At 48.8% G+C, this 16,126-nt stretch overlaps 5 non-coding genes across 5 annotated transcripts; all 5 read left to right on the plus strand.

The window, feature by feature from the left end:
* The first annotated feature begins 9,367 nt into the window (after positions 1-9,367).
* On the plus strand, positions 9,368-9,440 carry Trnak-cuu (transfer RNA lysine (anticodon CUU)). The gene has a single exon. It is a non-coding gene; the product is annotated as a tRNA-Lys (tRNA).
* A 1,568-nt stretch (positions 9,441-11,008) lies between these two features.
* Trnak-cuu (transfer RNA lysine (anticodon CUU)) lies at positions 11,009-11,081 on the plus strand. The gene has a single exon. It is a non-coding gene; the product is annotated as a tRNA-Lys (tRNA).
* A 1,430-nt stretch (positions 11,082-12,511) lies between these two features.
* Positions 12,512-12,584, plus strand: Trnak-cuu (transfer RNA lysine (anticodon CUU)). Its single transcript has one exon. It is a non-coding gene; the product is annotated as a tRNA-Lys (tRNA).
* A 1,449-nt stretch (positions 12,585-14,033) lies between these two features.
* On the plus strand, positions 14,034-14,106 carry Trnak-cuu (transfer RNA lysine (anticodon CUU)). The gene has a single exon. It is a non-coding gene; the product is annotated as a tRNA-Lys (tRNA).
* A 1,427-nt stretch (positions 14,107-15,533) lies between these two features.
* Trnak-cuu (transfer RNA lysine (anticodon CUU)) lies at positions 15,534-15,606 on the plus strand. The gene has a single exon. It is a non-coding gene; the product is annotated as a tRNA-Lys (tRNA).
* The last annotated feature ends 520 nt before the right edge of the window (positions 15,607-16,126 follow it).

A 16,126-nucleotide genomic window follows, 5' to 3' on the forward strand; every position in this document is an offset into this window, starting at 1 on the left:
AGGCCCCAGTCTGCCCGCATTGTAAGCAAGCGCACTTCCTCCGGCAGTGCCCCAACCTTCAGTCTCCTCCCTCCTGCAATACCTGCAACCTCCAACACCCTACCTACTCCCAGAAATGCAAGGCTCGACCTCCTCCATCCGCTCCTGAACTCACTGTTCCTCTCCGCCCTTTGGATGACCCCACCCCTCCTGGCAATTCCCTCCGTCCTCCCCCCACCGCAGAGGACATCATCAGGTTCGTCACAATAGTGCTCCAGAACGTCCATCCCTTTCAGCGTCCCCACACCCTCCACCAGATTTCCCTCGCTGCCCGTTCCGTGTTCCACCTCAACACCTACGCCACCTATTCCCACAACCAGGCCCATTTCACCTTCTCCCGTCTCGACACCCTCGTTTAAATTCCCATTATGGCACGACAGCACCGTATCCTGTTCAATAACATCCGCTCCCTTCCCACCAACAAGCACCTCCTTATGCATACCCTTACGACCCACCGTGTGGATGCCTTCCTTCTGAACGAAACCTTTCTTCAGCCCCACCACACCGTCCACACCTCGCCCTACCTCCTTCACCGGTCTGACAATCCACTCCAGATAGCGCGTGGCGGAGTTGCCATTGGCCACCACCGCCAGATCCCTGTCCGGCTCCAACCCCTCCTTCCCGACCCCACAGAACACTTGATCCTTAGTCTCTTCTTCCCCGGCCTTACCCTTACCTGTGCCACCATCTATGTCCGCCCCGCTGCACCTATTCCTTTCGACTTCCTTTCCCACATCGACCGTACCTTCTCCTCCTACGTGATCGCCGCCGACCTTAACATCCATAGTCGTTCTGCCGCCCAGTTACGGCGGTGGCATCGGTTCCTTGCCACCCTCCAAGGCGACGTCCTTCCAATTCCCCAACACACCCGCCCTGAATCCAATACCACTCCCGATGTCGTCCTAGCCTCCCCCACCCTGCTTGGCCGCATAGCGGTGGACGTCCTTGATCCCATTGGCAGTGACCATCTCCCTGTCCTCCTCACTGTATCAGACGGTCGTCGCCCCCGTCCCGACCCGCGCCATGACCCTCCCCCGAAATATGTCCATGACTACTCCCGTGCCAACTGGAATGCCTACCGGGACTCCCTTGCTCTCCAGGTCGATAGCCACCCCCTCACCTACCACCAACCTGATGACGTTACCCGTGCTGCCTCCTTTCTCCAGCAGACCTTGTCTGAGGCCGTGGAGGCCCACGTCCCTACCATTGCCATCCATCCGCACCGCCCCACCTTACCCCCACAGGCCGTCCTTCTCCTGCGTGAATCCCGCCGGCTCTACCGTGCCTTCCTTCACACACGTGACCAGGACACACTACGACGCCACCGGCAACTACAGCGACACATCAGGAACTTACTCACGGCAAAGAAACGCCGGGACTGGCGACAGACATGCACCCGTCTTAATGCCACCTTACCTATCAACTCGTCCAAGTACTGGTCAGCCTTCCGCCGCCTTACCGGATCTAAACCCTCTCCCTACTACCCTCTCCTTCATGATGACCACCCCTTCCCTGATGCCCTTAGTAAGGCCAACCATTTCGCCTCCTACCTCTCCGATATCCTTACCATCCCTGACGATCCCCAGTTCGATTATTCCCTCTTTCCTGATGTCCGTGATCGAACTGATACCTCTGTCCCCCCGCTTGCTCCTGGCTTCCAGTACTTGGACAACATCACACACACAGAACTAAATACCCCAATCACCACTCAAGATATCATTGCTACACGTCGCCCTAAACGCAACACTGCTCCCGGTCACGATCGTGTTACTTACCGTCACCTCCGTGAAGCTCCTGCCTCCTTCCTCTCCACATTGGCCAGGCTCTACAATGTGGTCCTGTCCACCGGCTACTACCCCGACCTGTGGAAAACCTCCCGGATCCTGATGTTCCTCAAGCCCGACAAACCGCCTTCCGCTGTCTCCTCCTACCGTCCCATCAGCCTTACCTCGGTCTTCAGCAAGGTCCTGGAATCCATTCTTACCCGCCGCCTACACAAGCACCTTCACCAACACCGCCTCCTCCCCCCTACCCAATGTGGCTTTCGGCCGTCCTTCTCAGCCGATGACCTCCTCCTTCACCTCACTCACCTCCTCTCCGAACAACTCAATTCCCGTCGTTCCGCCATCTTCCTTTCCCTCGACCTCGAACGCGCATATGACCGTGTGTGGCATTCCGGTCTCCTTTTCAAGCTCCAAACCTTTGCTCTTCCTCTCAACTATGTCCGTCTGGTCGCTTCCTTCCTTTCCCACCGTCCTTCCTATGTCACCATCCACAACACTGATTCCTACACCTTCTACCCCTCCGCCGGTGTGCCCCAAGGTTCCGTCCTTTCCCCTCTTCTCTACCTCCTTTACACGGCAGACATGCCTCCACCTGCACCTCCCCTACACCTTCTCCAGTACGCCGATGACGCTGCCATCCTTGCCCTCGCTCCCACCCTGCAACGCTCCCAGCACCTTCTCCAATCCTATCTTGACCGGTTCACCACTTGGTGTAACCAGTGGTTGCTCAAGGTCAATCCTTCCAAGACCCAGGCGATCATTGTAGGCAAAACCACTCGTTCCTTCCGTCTCCTTGATTTCTATCTTACTATTTATGGCCGTCCCATCACCCTCACACCTACTCTCAAGTACCTTGGTGTCACCCTCGACCGTCGCCTCTCCTGGAACCCACATCTCCGGACGATCCAAGCCAAGGCACGCTCCCGCCTCCGCCTCCTTAAGCTCCTTTCTGGCCGTACATGGGGTCTGGACCCTTCCACCATCCTCTACACCTACAAGTCCCTCATCCGTCCTATCCTTTGCTATGCTCATCCCGCCTGGATCTCTGCCCCTCCTACCTTCTACAAGTCCATTCAGATCCTAGAACGCCATGCGCTCCGCCTCGCCTATCGCATCCGTCTCCCTTCCCCCACGCGGATCCTCTATGACCTGATTCCCTTCCCGCACCTCCTCCTTTTCCTCGAACGGTTACGGATCCTCTACACCTCCCGCAAGCTTGATCCTCCACACCCTCTTGTCTCTCCCATCCTCTCCCACCCCAACCCGCTGCCGCGCCTGCATTCCTATATCCCACCTGCTCTCCATCTTTACACCCTCCACACCCTCTCCCTCGGTGGCTTCCGTCAACTCCCCCTCCCTGATGATGCCCTCCTCCCCTCCATCTACCCCTCCTACCAACTTTGAGCCTTACCTTCCCTCTCCTCTCCTTTTCCTGTGGGCACCCTCTCTCCCTTCTCTCCCTCCCTCCCCTCCCCTTTCTCCTTGGGCTTCCACTCCCCCTACCCTCCCCCTTCTCCTCCATCCCTCTCCTCCACTGGCATCTTCCCCTCCCCCTCTCTCTCCTCTTCCCCACACCTTTTCCCCTTGGCAGGCCACGACTCTGCTGTCTTCCATCAGTTACTTTCATCGTCCTACGCCGAAGACCATCGCATGTGTTTGTGCCTCGACTCTCCTACAGTGTGTTTGTGTTTCGTCGTTTGTGCTCCGCTGGTTCACGTGTGGCCATCTGCCATCTGCGTTTGTGCACCGTGTTTCTCCGCTTTTATCCATTGTGCTACGCACGTGACCGACTCCGTTTTAACTCTGTTTTGTCTACTGTTTGTACCCCGCCGTCTTGATTGTTTTTATATCTCACTCATCTCTGTTCTGTGTATACTCTGAGGCCGAAGAGCGGCATACTTGGTCCGCTGCCGGCCTACCTGTTTGTCACAGGTATTAAAATCACAATAAAGGAAAAAAAAAAAAAAAAAGGTACAGCATAAAGTGGGACGAGGCAGTCTGAATTACATTTTATAGATGTATTTCTCACATATCTCAGAGCCTCTCGCGGTCGTCGTCGTCGTCGCCGCCGCCGCCGCCGCCGCCGCCGCAGCCGCCGCCGCCGCCGCCGCCGCTTCTGCAGAAGTAGCAAATGGCTATCGTAGCAAATGCGGCGAGGGACGCCCTGCCTTCGATTCCGAATGCACAAAGTGTGTGGTCTTGGTTCTCAGTTTATATTTGGTCGGTCTCGTAAGAGGTTGAATGTAACGAATGGGTGGGAAAGAGCAAGGGGCAGCGGCTGTGTAGAACGAAAACACAAATCCTCAGGCGTGTGAGCGTTTCGAGATGAGTCGTATACATGACATAGCTGGCCGTCAGTGACCATGTGGCCTAATGGATAAGGCGTCGGACTTCGGATCTGATGATTACAGGTTCGAATGTTGTCACGGCCCTTTTTTTTCCAGTTCTGAAAAAGAAACATACCGTTTTAATGTAGCAATTGAGCAGTACGAAACCGTCTGAATGTTGCTGTTGACCATTTTTTGCTTGGAAATGCTCTTGAGCTTGAAACACACACAACAAGACCGGTGTTAACTAGCGAAATGGTCGGCAGAGTGCCGACACCGCGAGTTTTGACTGGCACTTGCACATCTAAAACAACGTCGGAAAGTAACTCGTTCGGCTTTTGAGTCACATAAAGTATGTGTGTTAATTTTGACGCCACTAGCTCTGCATGCTGTCATGCAATTTCTTTACCTCTCAGAAATGATTATGACATAAAAGTGAAGTACGTGACGAGTGTGACGTTAGGAAAACATTAGGCAGCATGGAGAGATTCTGTATGGGACCACCCAACCCAAACGAGTACTGTGTGACGTGCTATCCGGCAGGTATTCAACGAGGTAGCCGGCTAGCTCAGACGTTAGACCGTCAGACTCTTAATCCTAAGGTCGTAGGTTCGAGCCACACGCTGGGCGGAACGGTATTTTGTTTCGCTGCAGATGTAAATTACCGTTTTTCTGATTAACGAGATGTAATGGAAATAGCAACTTTAAACTTTGCCTACGTCTCTGTCAGTCACAAGGAAACTGTATTTGAATGTGAAGGTGATTTTGTAGACATGTGTGGAAGACATGTTCTGAAATGCAAGTGTTGTTGTTTGGAGAGCACATCGGTTACGTGTCAGATGTGTAGCCAAGCAGTAAAGGGTCGCCATAGCTGCAAATATTAGCCGGTAATATGAAGTGTTGTCAGCTGAAGTCTGATGATGCAGACGACCGTAAGGACGAAGTATCCAAGAGTACCGCTAGGCCGCGCCTCTTTAGCTCAGTGGTAGAGCACTGCTCTAATAAACCAGGCATCGGAAGTTCCATCCTCACAGGAGATAGATGAATTTTGGAAATCAGTTGCGCGTCGTGGCCGTATAGCAAACAGTATCTGTGATGACGAACAATTAGCGACAGGCGTTTTTTTAAGAATTACTCTCAGATGTGATTAAGGCGAATGGCACCGATAAAGCATTTGCCAAAGCGGTACAGCATAAAGTGGGACGAGGCAGTCTGAATTACATGTTATAGATGTATTTCTCACATATCTCAGAGCCTCTCGCCGCCGCCGCCGCCGCCGCCGCCGCCGCTTCTGCAGAAGTAGCAAATGGCTATCGTAGCAAATGCGGCGAGGGACGCCCTGCCTTCGATTCCGAATGCACAAAGTGTGTGGTCTTGGTTCTCAGTTTATATTTGGTCGGTCTCGTAAGAGGTTGAATGTAACGAATGGGTGGGAAAGAGCAAGGGGCAGCGGCTGTGTAGAACGAAAACACAAATCCTCAGGCGTGTGAGCGTTTCGAGATGAGTCGTATACATGACATAGCTGGCCGTCAGTGACCATGTGGCCTAATGGATAAGGCGTCGGACTTCGGATCTGATGATTACAGGTTCGAATGTTGTCACGGCCCTTTTTTTTCCAGTTCTGAAAAAGAAACATACCGTTTTAATGTAGCAATTGAGCAGTACGAAACCGTCTGAATGTTGCTGTTGACCATTTTTTGCTTGGAAATGCTCTTGAGCTTGAAACACACACAACAAGACCGGTGTTAACTAGCGAAATGGTCGGCAGAGTGCCGACACCGCGAGTTTTGACTGGCACTTGCACATCTAAAACAACGTCGGAAAGTAACTCGTTCGGCTTTTGAGTCACATAAAGTATGTGTGTTAATTTTGACGCCACTAGCTCTGCATGCTGTCATGCAATTTCTTTACCTCTCAGAAATGATTATGACATAAAAGTGAAGTACGTGACGAGTGTGACGTTAGGAAAACATTAGGCAGCATGGAGAGATTCTGTATGGGACCACCCAACCCAAACGAGTACTGTGTGACGTGCTATCCGGCAGGTATTCAACGAGGTAGCCGGCTAGCTCAGACGTTAGACCGTCAGACTCTTAATCCTAAGGTCGTAGGTTCGAGCCACACGCTGGGCGGAACGGTATTTTGTTTCGCTGCAGATGTAAATTACCGTTTTTCTGATTAACGAGATGTAATGGAAATAACAACTTTAAACTTTGCCTACGTCTCTGTCAGTCACAAGGAAACTGTATTTGAATGTGAAGGTGATTTTGTAGACATGTGTGGAAGACATGTTCTGAAATGCAAGTGTTGTTGTTTGGAGAGCACATCGGTTACGTGTCAGATGTGTAGCCAAGCAGTAAAGGGTCGCCATTGCTGCAAATATTAGCCGGTAATATGAAGTGTTGTCAGCTGAAGTCTGATGATGCAGACGACCGTAAGGACGAAGTATCCAAGAGTACCGCTAGGCCGCGCCTCTTTAGCTCAGTGGTAGAGCACTGCTCTAATAAACCAGGCATCGGAAGTTCCATCCTCACAGGAGATAGATGAATTTTGGAAATCAGTTGCGCGTCGTGGCCGTATAGCAAACAGTATCTGTGATGACGAACAATTAGCGACAGGCGTTTTTTTAAGAAATACTCTCAGATGTGATTAAGGCGAATGGCACCGATAAAGCATTTGCCAAAGCGGTACAGCATAAAGTGGGACGAGGCAGTCTGAATTACATTTTATAGATGTATTTCTCACATATCTCAGAGCCTCTCGCGGTCGTCGTCGTCGTCGTCGTCGTCGTCGTCGTCGCCGTCGTCGCCGCCGCCGCCGCCGCCGCCGCCGCTTCTGCAGAAGTAGCAAATGGCTATCGTAGCAAATGCGGCGAGGGACGCCCTGCCTTCGATTCCGAATGCACAAAGTGTGTGGTCTTGTTTCTCAGTCTATATTTGGTCGGTCTCGTAAGAGTTTGAATGTAACGAATCGGTGGGAAAGAGCAAGGGGCAGCGGCTGTGTAGAACGAAAACACAAATCCTCAGGGGTGTGAGCGTTTCGAGATGAGTCGTATACATGTTATAGTTGGTCGTCATTGACCGTGTGGCCTAATGGATAAGGCGTCGGACTTCGGATCTGAAGATTACAGGTTCGAATGCTGTCACGCTCTTCTTTTTCCAGTTCTGAAAAAGAAGCTGGTCGTCAGTGACCATGTGGCCTAACGGATAAGGCGTCGGACTTCGGATCTGATGATTACAGGTTCGAATGTCGTCACGCTCGTTTTTTTCCAGTTCTGAAAAAGAAACATACCGTTTTAATGTAGCAATTGAGCAGTACGAAACCGTCTGAATGTTGCTGTTGACCATTTTTTGCTTGGAAATGCTCTTGAGCTTGAAACACACACAACAAGACCGGTGTTAACTAGCGAAATGGTCAGCAGAGTGCCAACACCGCGAGTTTTGACTGGCACTTGCACATCTAAAACAACGACGGAAAGTAACTCGTTCGGCTTTTGAGTCACATAAAGTATGTGTGTTAATTTTGACGCCACTAGCTCTGCATGCTGTCATGCAATTTCTTTACCTCTCAGAAATGATTATGACATAAAAGTGAAGTACGTGACGAGTGTGACGTTAGGAAAACATTAGGCAGCATGGAGAGATTCTGTATGGGACTACCCAACCAAACGAGTACTGTGTGACGTGCTATCCGGCAGGTATTCAACGAGGTAGCCGGCTAGCTCAGTCGGTAGAGCGTCAGACTCTTAATCCTAGGGTGGTGGGTTCGAGCCACACGCTGGGCGGAACGGAATTTTGTTCCGCTGCAGATGTAAATTACCGTTTTTCAGATTAACGAGATGTAATAGAAATAGCAACTTTAAACTTTGCCTACGTCTCTGTCACTCACAAGGAAACTGTATTTGAATGTGAAGGTGATTTTGTAGACATGTGTGGAAGACATTTTCTGAAATGCAAGTGTTGTTGTTTGGAAAGCACATCGGTTACGTGTCAGATGTGTAGCCAAGCAGTAATGGGTCGCCATAGCTGCAAATATTAGCCGGTAATATGAAGTGTTGTCAGCTGAAGTCTGATGATGCAGACGACCGTAAGGACGAAGTACCCAAAAGTACCACTAGGCCGCGCCTCTTTAGCTCAGTGGTAGAGCACTGCTCTAATAAACCAGGCATCGGAAGTTCCATCCTCACAGGAGAAAGATGAATTTTGGAAATCAGTTGCGCGTCGTGGCCGTATAGCAAACAGTATCTGTGATGACGAACAATTAGCGACAGGCGTTTTTTTAAGAATTACTCTCAGATGTGATTAAGGCGAATGGCGCAGATAAAGCATTTGCCAAAGCGATACAGCATAAAGTGGGACGAGGCAGTCTGAATTACATTTTATAGATGTATTTCTCACATATCTCAGAGCCTCTCGCGGTCGTCGTCGTCGTCGTCGTCGTCGCCGCCGCTTCTGCAGAAGTAGCAAATGGCCATCGTAGCAAATGCGGCGAGGGACGCCCTGCCTTGGATTCCGAATGCACAAAGTGTGTGGTCTTGTTTCTCAGTTTATATTTGGTCGGTCTCGTAAGAGGTTGAATGTAACGAATGGGTGGGAAAGAGCAAGGGGCAGCGGCTGTGTAGAACGAAAACACAAATCCTCAGGGGTGTGAGCGTTTCGAGATGAGTCGTATACATGACATAGTTGGTCGTCAGTGACCATGTGACCTAATGGATAAGGCGTTGGACTTCGGATCTGATGATTACAGGTTCGAATGTTGTCACGCTCGTTTTTTTCCAGTTCTGAAAAAGAAACATACCGTTTTAATGTAGCAATTGAGCAGTACGAAACCGTCTGAATGTTGCTGTTGACCATTTTTTGCTTGGAAATGCTCTTGAGCTTGAAACACACACAACAAGACCGGTGTTAACTAGCGAAATGGTCAGCAGAGTGCCGACACCGCGAGTTTTGACTGGCACTTGCACATCTAAAACAACGACGGAAAGTAACTCGTTCGGCTTTGGAGTCACATAAAGTATGTGTGTTAATTTTGACGCCACTAGCTCAGCATGCTGTCATGCAATTTCTTTACCTCTCAGAAATGATTATGACATAAAAGTGAAGTACGTGACGAGTGTGACGTTAGGAAAACATTAGGCAGCATGGAGAGATTCTGTATGGGACCACCCAACCAAACGAGTACTGTGTGACGTGCTATCCGGCAGGTATTCAACGAGGTAGCCGGCTAGCTCAGTCGGTAGAGCGTCAGACTCTTAATCCTAGGGTCGTGGGTTCGAGCCACACGCTGGGCGGAACGGAATTTTGTTCCGCTGCAGATGTAAATTACCGTTTTTCAGATTAACGAGATGTAATGGAAATAGCAACTTTAAACTTTGCCTACGTCTCTGTCAGTCACAAGGAAACTGTATTTGAATGTGAAGGTGATTTTGTAGACATGTGTGGAAGACATGTTCTGAAATGCAAGTGTTGTTGTTTGGAAAGCACATCGGTTACGTGTCAGATGTGTAGCCAAGCAGTAATGGGTCGCCATAGCTGCAAATATTAGCCGGTGATATGAAGTGTTGTCAGCTGAAGTCTGATGATGCAGACGACCGTGAGGACGAAGTATCCAAGAGTACCGCTAGACCGCGCCTCCTTAGCTCAGTGGTAGAGCACTGCTCTAATAAACCAGGCATCGGAAGTTCCATCCTCACAGGAGAAAGATGAATTTTGGAAATCAGTTGCGCGTCGTGGCCGTATAGCAAACAGTATCTGTGATGACGAACAATTAGCGACAGGCGTTTTTTTAAGAATTACTCTCAGATGTGATTAAGGCGAATGGCACCGATAAAGCATTTGCCAAAGCGGTACAGCATAAAGTGGGACGAGGCAGTCTGAATTACATTTTATAGATGTATTTCTCACATATCTCAGAGCCTCTCGCGGTCGTCGTCGTCGTCGTCGCCGCCGCCGCCGCCGCCGCCGCCGCCGCCGCCGCCGCTTCTGCAGAAGTAGCAAATGGCTATCGTAGCAAATGCGGCGAGGGACGCCCTGCCTTCGATTCCGAATGCACAAAGTGTGTGGTCTTGTTTCTCAGTCTATATTTGGTCGGTCTCGTAAGAGTTTGAATGTAACGAATCGGTGGGAAAGAGCAAGGGGCAGCGGCTGTGTAGAACGAAAACACAAATCCTCAGGGGTGTGAGCGTTTCGAGATGAGTCGTATACATGTTATAGTTGGTCGTCATTGACCGTGTGGCCTAATGGATAAGGCGTCGGACTTCGGATCTGAAGATTACAGGTTCGAATGCTGTCACGCTCTTCTTTTTCCAGTTCTGAAAAAGAAGCTGGTCGTCAGTGACCATGTGGCCTAACGGATAAGGCGTCGGACTTCGGATCTGATGATTACAGGTTCGAATGTCGTCACGCTCGTTTTTTTTCCAGTTCTGAAAAAGAAACATACCGTTTTAATGTAGCAATTGAGCAGTACGAAACCGTCTGAATGTTGCTGTTGACCATTTTTTGCTTGGAAATGCTCTTGAGCTTGAAACACACACAACAAGACCGGTGTTAACTAGCGAAATGGTCAGCAGAGTGCCGACACCGCGAGTTTTGACTGGCACTTGCACATCTAAAACAACGACGGAAAGTAACTCGTTCGGCTTTTGAGTCACATAAAGTATGTGTGTTAATTTTGACGCCACTAGCTCTGCATGCTGTCATGCAATTTCTTTACCTCTCAGAAATGATTATGACATAAAAGTGAAGTACGTGACGAGTGTGACGTTAGGAAAACATTAGGCAGCATGGAGAGATTCTGTATGGGACCACCCAACCAAACGAGTACTGTGTGACGTGCTATCCGGCAGGTATTCAACGAGGTAGCCGGCTAGCTCAGTCGGTAGAGCGTCAGACTCTTAATCCTAGGGTCGTGGGTTCGAGCCACACGCTGGGCGGAACGGAATTTTGTTCCGCTGCAGATGTAAATTACCGTTTTTCAGATTAACGAGATGTAATAGAAATAGCAACTTTAAACTTTGCCTACGTCTCTGTCACTCACAAGGAAACTGTATTTGAATGTGAAGGTGATTTTGTAGACATGTGTGGAAGACATTTTCTGAAATGCAAGTGTTGTTGTTTGGAAAGCACATCGGTTACGTGTCAGATGTGTAGCCAAGCAGTAATGGGTCGCCATAGCTGCAAATATTAGCCGGTAATATGAAGTGTTGTCAGCTGAAGTCTGATGATGCAGACGACCGTAAGGACGAAGTACCCAAAAGTACCACTAGGCCGCGCCTCTTTAGCTCAGTGGTAGAGCACTGCTCTAATAAACCAGGCATCGGAAGTTCCATCCTCCCAGGAGAAAGATGAATTTTGGAAATCAGTTGCGCGTCGTGGCCGTATAGCAAACAGTATCTGTGATGACGAACAATTAGCGACAGGCGTTTTTTTAAGAATTACTCTCAGATGTGATTAAGGCGAATGGCGCAGATAAAGCATTTGCCAAAGCGATACAGCATAAAGTGGGACGAGGCAGTCTGAATTACATTTTATAGATGTATTTCTCACATATCTCAGAGCCTCTCGCGGTCGTCGTCGTCGTCGTCGTCGCCGCCGCTTCTGCAGAAGTAGCAAATGGCCATCGTAGCAAATGCGGCGAGGGACGCCCTGCCTTGGATTCCGAATGCACAAAGTGTGTGGTCTTGTTTCTCAGTTTATATTTGGTCGGTCTCGTAAGAGGTTGAATGTAACGAATGGGTGGGAAAGAGCAAGGGGCAGCGGCTGTGTAGAACGAAAACACAAATCCTCAGGGGTGTGAGCGTTTCGAGATGAGTCGTATACATGACATAGTTGGTCGTCAGTGACCATGTGACCTAATGGATAAGGCGTTGGACTTCGGATCTGATGATTACAGGTTCGAATGTTGTCACGCTCGTTTTTTTCCAGTTCTGAAAAAGAAACATACCGTTTTAATGTAGCAATTGAGCAGTACGAAACCGTCTGAATGTTGCTGTTGACCATTTTTTGCTTGGAAATGCTCTTGAGCTTGAAACACACACAACAAGACCGGTGTTAACTAGCGAAATGGTCAGCAGAGTGCCGACACCGCGAGTTTGGACTGGCACTTGCACATCTAAAACAACGACGGAAAGTAACTCGTTCGGCTTTGGAGTCACATAAAGTATGTGTGTTAATTTTGACGCCACTAGCTCTGCATGCTGTCATGCAATTTCTTTACCTCTCAGAAATGATTATGACATAAAAGTGAAGTACGTGACGAGTGTGACGTTAGGAAAACATTAGGCAGCATGGAGAGATTCTGTATGGGACCACCCAACCAAACGAGTACTGTGTGACGTGCTATCCGGCAGTTATTCAACGAGGTAGCCGGCTAGCTCAGTCGGTAGAGCGTCAGACTCTTAATCCTAGGGTCGTGGGTTCGAGCCACACGCTGGGCGGAACGGAATTTTGTTCCGCTGCAGATGTAAATTACCGTTTTTCAGATTAACGAGATGTAATGGAAATAGCAACTTTAAACTTTGCCTACGTCTCTGTCAGTCACAAGGAAACTGTATTTGAATGTGAAGGTGATTTTGTAGACATGTGTGGAAGACATGTTCTGAAATGCAAGTGTTGTTGTTTGGAAAGCACATCGGTTACGTGTCAGATGTGTAGCCAAGCAGTAATGGGTCGCCATAGCTGCAAATATTAGCCGGTAATATGAAGTGTTGTCAGCTGAAGTCTGATGATGCAGACGACCGTAAGGACGAAGTACCCAAAAGTACCACTAGGCCGCGCCTCTTTAGCTCAGTGGTAGAGCACTGCTCTAATAAACCAGGCATCGGAAGTTCCATCCTCACAGGAGAAAGATGAATTTTGGAAATCAGTTGCGTGTCGTGGCCGTATAGCAAACAGTATCTGTGATGACGAACAATTAGCGACAGGCGTTTTTTTAAGAATTACTCTCAGATGTGATTAAGGCGAATGGCGCAGATAAAGCATTTGCCAAAGCGATACAGCATAAAGTGGGACGATGCAGTCGGAATTACATGTTATAGATGTATTTCTCACATATCTCAGAGCCTCTCGCGGTCGTCGTCGACGTCGTCGTCGTCGTCGTCGTCGTCGCCGCCGCTTCTGCAGAAGTAGCAAATGGCCATCGTAGCAAATGCGGCGAGGGACGCCCTGCCTTGGATTCCGAATGCACAAAGTGTGTGGTCTTGTTTCTCAGTTTATATTTGGTCGGTCTCGTAAGAGGTTGAATGTAACGAATGGGTGGGAAAGAGCAAGGGGCAGCGGCTGTGTAGAACGAAAACACAAATCCTCAGGGGTGTGAGCGTTTCGAGATGAGTCGTATACATGACATAGTTGGTCGTCAGTGACCATGTGACCTAATGGATAAGGCGTTGGACTTCGGATCTGATGATTACAGGTTCGAATGTTGTCACGCTCGTTTTTTTCCAGTTCTGAAAAAGAAACATACCGTTTTAATGTAGCAATTGAGCAGTACGAAACCGTCTGAATGTTGCTGTTGACCATTTTTTGCTTGGAAATGCTCTTGAGCTTGAAACACACACAACAAGACCGGTGTTAACTAGCGAAATGGTCAGCAGAGTGCCGACACCGCGAGTTTTGACTGGCACTTGCACATCTAAAACAACGACGGAAAGTAACTCGTTCGGCTTTGGAGTCACATATTTAAAGTATGTGTGTTAATTTTGACGCCACTAGCTCTGCATGCTGTCATGCAATTTCTTTACCTCTCAGAAATGATTATGACATAAAAGTGAAGTACGTGACGAGTGTGACGTTAGGAAAACATTAGGCAGCATGGAGAGATTCTGTATGGGACCACCCAACCAAACGAGTACTGTGTGACGTGCTATCCGGCAGGTATTCAACGAGGTAGCCGGCTAGCTCAGTCGGTAGAGCGTCAGACTCTTAATCCTAGGGTCGTGGGTTCGAGCCACACGCTGGGCGGAACGGAATTTTGTTCCGCTGCAGATGTAAATTACCGTTTTTCAGATTAACGAGATGTAATGGAAATAGCAACTTTAAACTTTGCCTACGTCTCTGTCACTCACAAGGAAACTGTATTTGAATGTGAAGGTGATTTTGTAGACATGTGTGGAAGACATGTTCTGAAATGCAAGTGTTGTTGTTTGGAAAGCACATCGGTTACGTGTCAGATGTGTAGCCAAGCAGTAATGGGTCGCCATAGCTGCAAATATTAGCCGGTAATATGAAGTGTTGTCAGCTGAAGTCTGATGATGCAGACGACCGTAAGGACGAAGTACCCAAAAGTACCACTAGGCCGCGCCTCTTTAGCTCAGTGGTAGAGCACTGCTCTAATAAACCAGGCATCGGAAGTTCCATCCTCACAGGAGAAAGATGAATTTTGGAAATCAGTTGCGTGTCGTGGCCGTATAGCAAACAGTATCTGTGATGACGAACAATTAGCGACAGGCGTTTTTTTAAGAATTACTCTCAGATGTGATTAAGGCGAATGGCGCAGATAAAGCATTTGCCAAAGCGATACAGCATAAAGTGGGACGATGCAGTCGGAATTACATGTTATAGATGTATTTCTCACATATCTCAGAGCCTCTCGCGGTCGTCGTCGTCGTCGTCGCCGCCGCTTCTGCAGAAGTAGCAAATGGCCATCGTAGCAAATGCGGCGAGGGACGCCCTGCCTTGGATTCCGAATGCACAAAGTGTGTGGTCTTGTTTCTCAGTTTATATTTGGTCGGTCTCGTAAGAGGTTGAATGTAACGAATGGGTGGGAAAGAGCAAGGGGCAGCGGCTGTGTAGAACGAAAACACAAATCCTCAGGGGTGTGAGCGTTTCGAGATGAGTCGTATACATGACATAGTTGGTCGTCAGTGACCATGTGACCTAATGGATAAGGCGTTGGACTTCGGATCTGATGATTACAGGTTCGAATGTTGTCACGCTCGTTTTTTTCCAGTTCTGAAAAAGAAACATACCGTTTTAATGTAGCAATTGAGCAGTACGAAACCGTCTGAATGTTGCTGTTGACCATTTTTTGCTTGGAAATGCTCTTGAGCTTGAAACACACACAACAAGACCGGTGTTAACTAGCGAAATGGTCAGCAGAGTGCCGACACCGCGAGTTTTGACTGGCACTTGCACATCTAAAACAACGACGGAAAGTAACTCGTTCGGCTTTGGAGTCACATAAAGTATGTGTGTTAATTTTGACGCCACTAGCTCAGCATGCTGTCATGCAATTTCTTTACCTCTCAGAAATGATTATGACATAAAAGTGAAGTACGTGACGAGTGTGACGTTAGGAAAACATTAGGCAGCATGGAGAGATTCTGTATGGGACCACCCAACCAAACGAGTACTGTGTGACGTGCTATCCGGCAGGTATTCAACGAGGTAGCCGGCTAGCTCAGTCGGTAGAGCGTCAGACTCTTAATCCTAGGGTCGTGGGTTCGAGCCACACGCTGGGCGGAACGGAATTTTGTTCCGCTGCAGATGTAAATTACCGTTTTTCAGATTAACGAGATGTAATGGAAATAGCAACTTTAAACTTTGCCTACGTCTCTGTCAGTCACAAGGAAACTGTATTTGAATGTGAAGGTGATTTTGTAGACATGTGTGGAAGACATGTTCTGAAATGCAAGTGTTGTTGTTTGGAAAGCACATCGGTTACGTGTCAGATGTGTAGCCAAGCAGTAATGGGTCGCCATAGCTGCAAATATTAGCCGGTGATATGAAGTGTTGTCAGCTGAAGTCTGATGATGCAGACGACCGTGAGGACGAAGTATCCAAGAGTACCGCTAGACCGCGCCTCCTTAGCTCAGTGGTAGAGCACTGCTCTAATAAACCAGGCATCGGAAGTTCCATCCTCACAGGAGAAAGATGAATTTTGGAAATCAGTTGCGCGTCGTGGCCGTATAGCAAACAGTATCTGTGATGACGAACAATTAGCGACAGGCGTTTTTTTAAGAATTACTCTCAGATGTGATTA

The sequence above is a fragment of the Schistocerca gregaria genome, chromosome 6, assembly GCF_023897955.1.
Source record: "Schistocerca gregaria isolate iqSchGreg1 chromosome 6, iqSchGreg1.2, whole genome shotgun sequence".
Classification (NCBI taxonomy): Eukaryota; Metazoa; Arthropoda; class Insecta; order Orthoptera; family Acrididae; genus Schistocerca; species Schistocerca gregaria.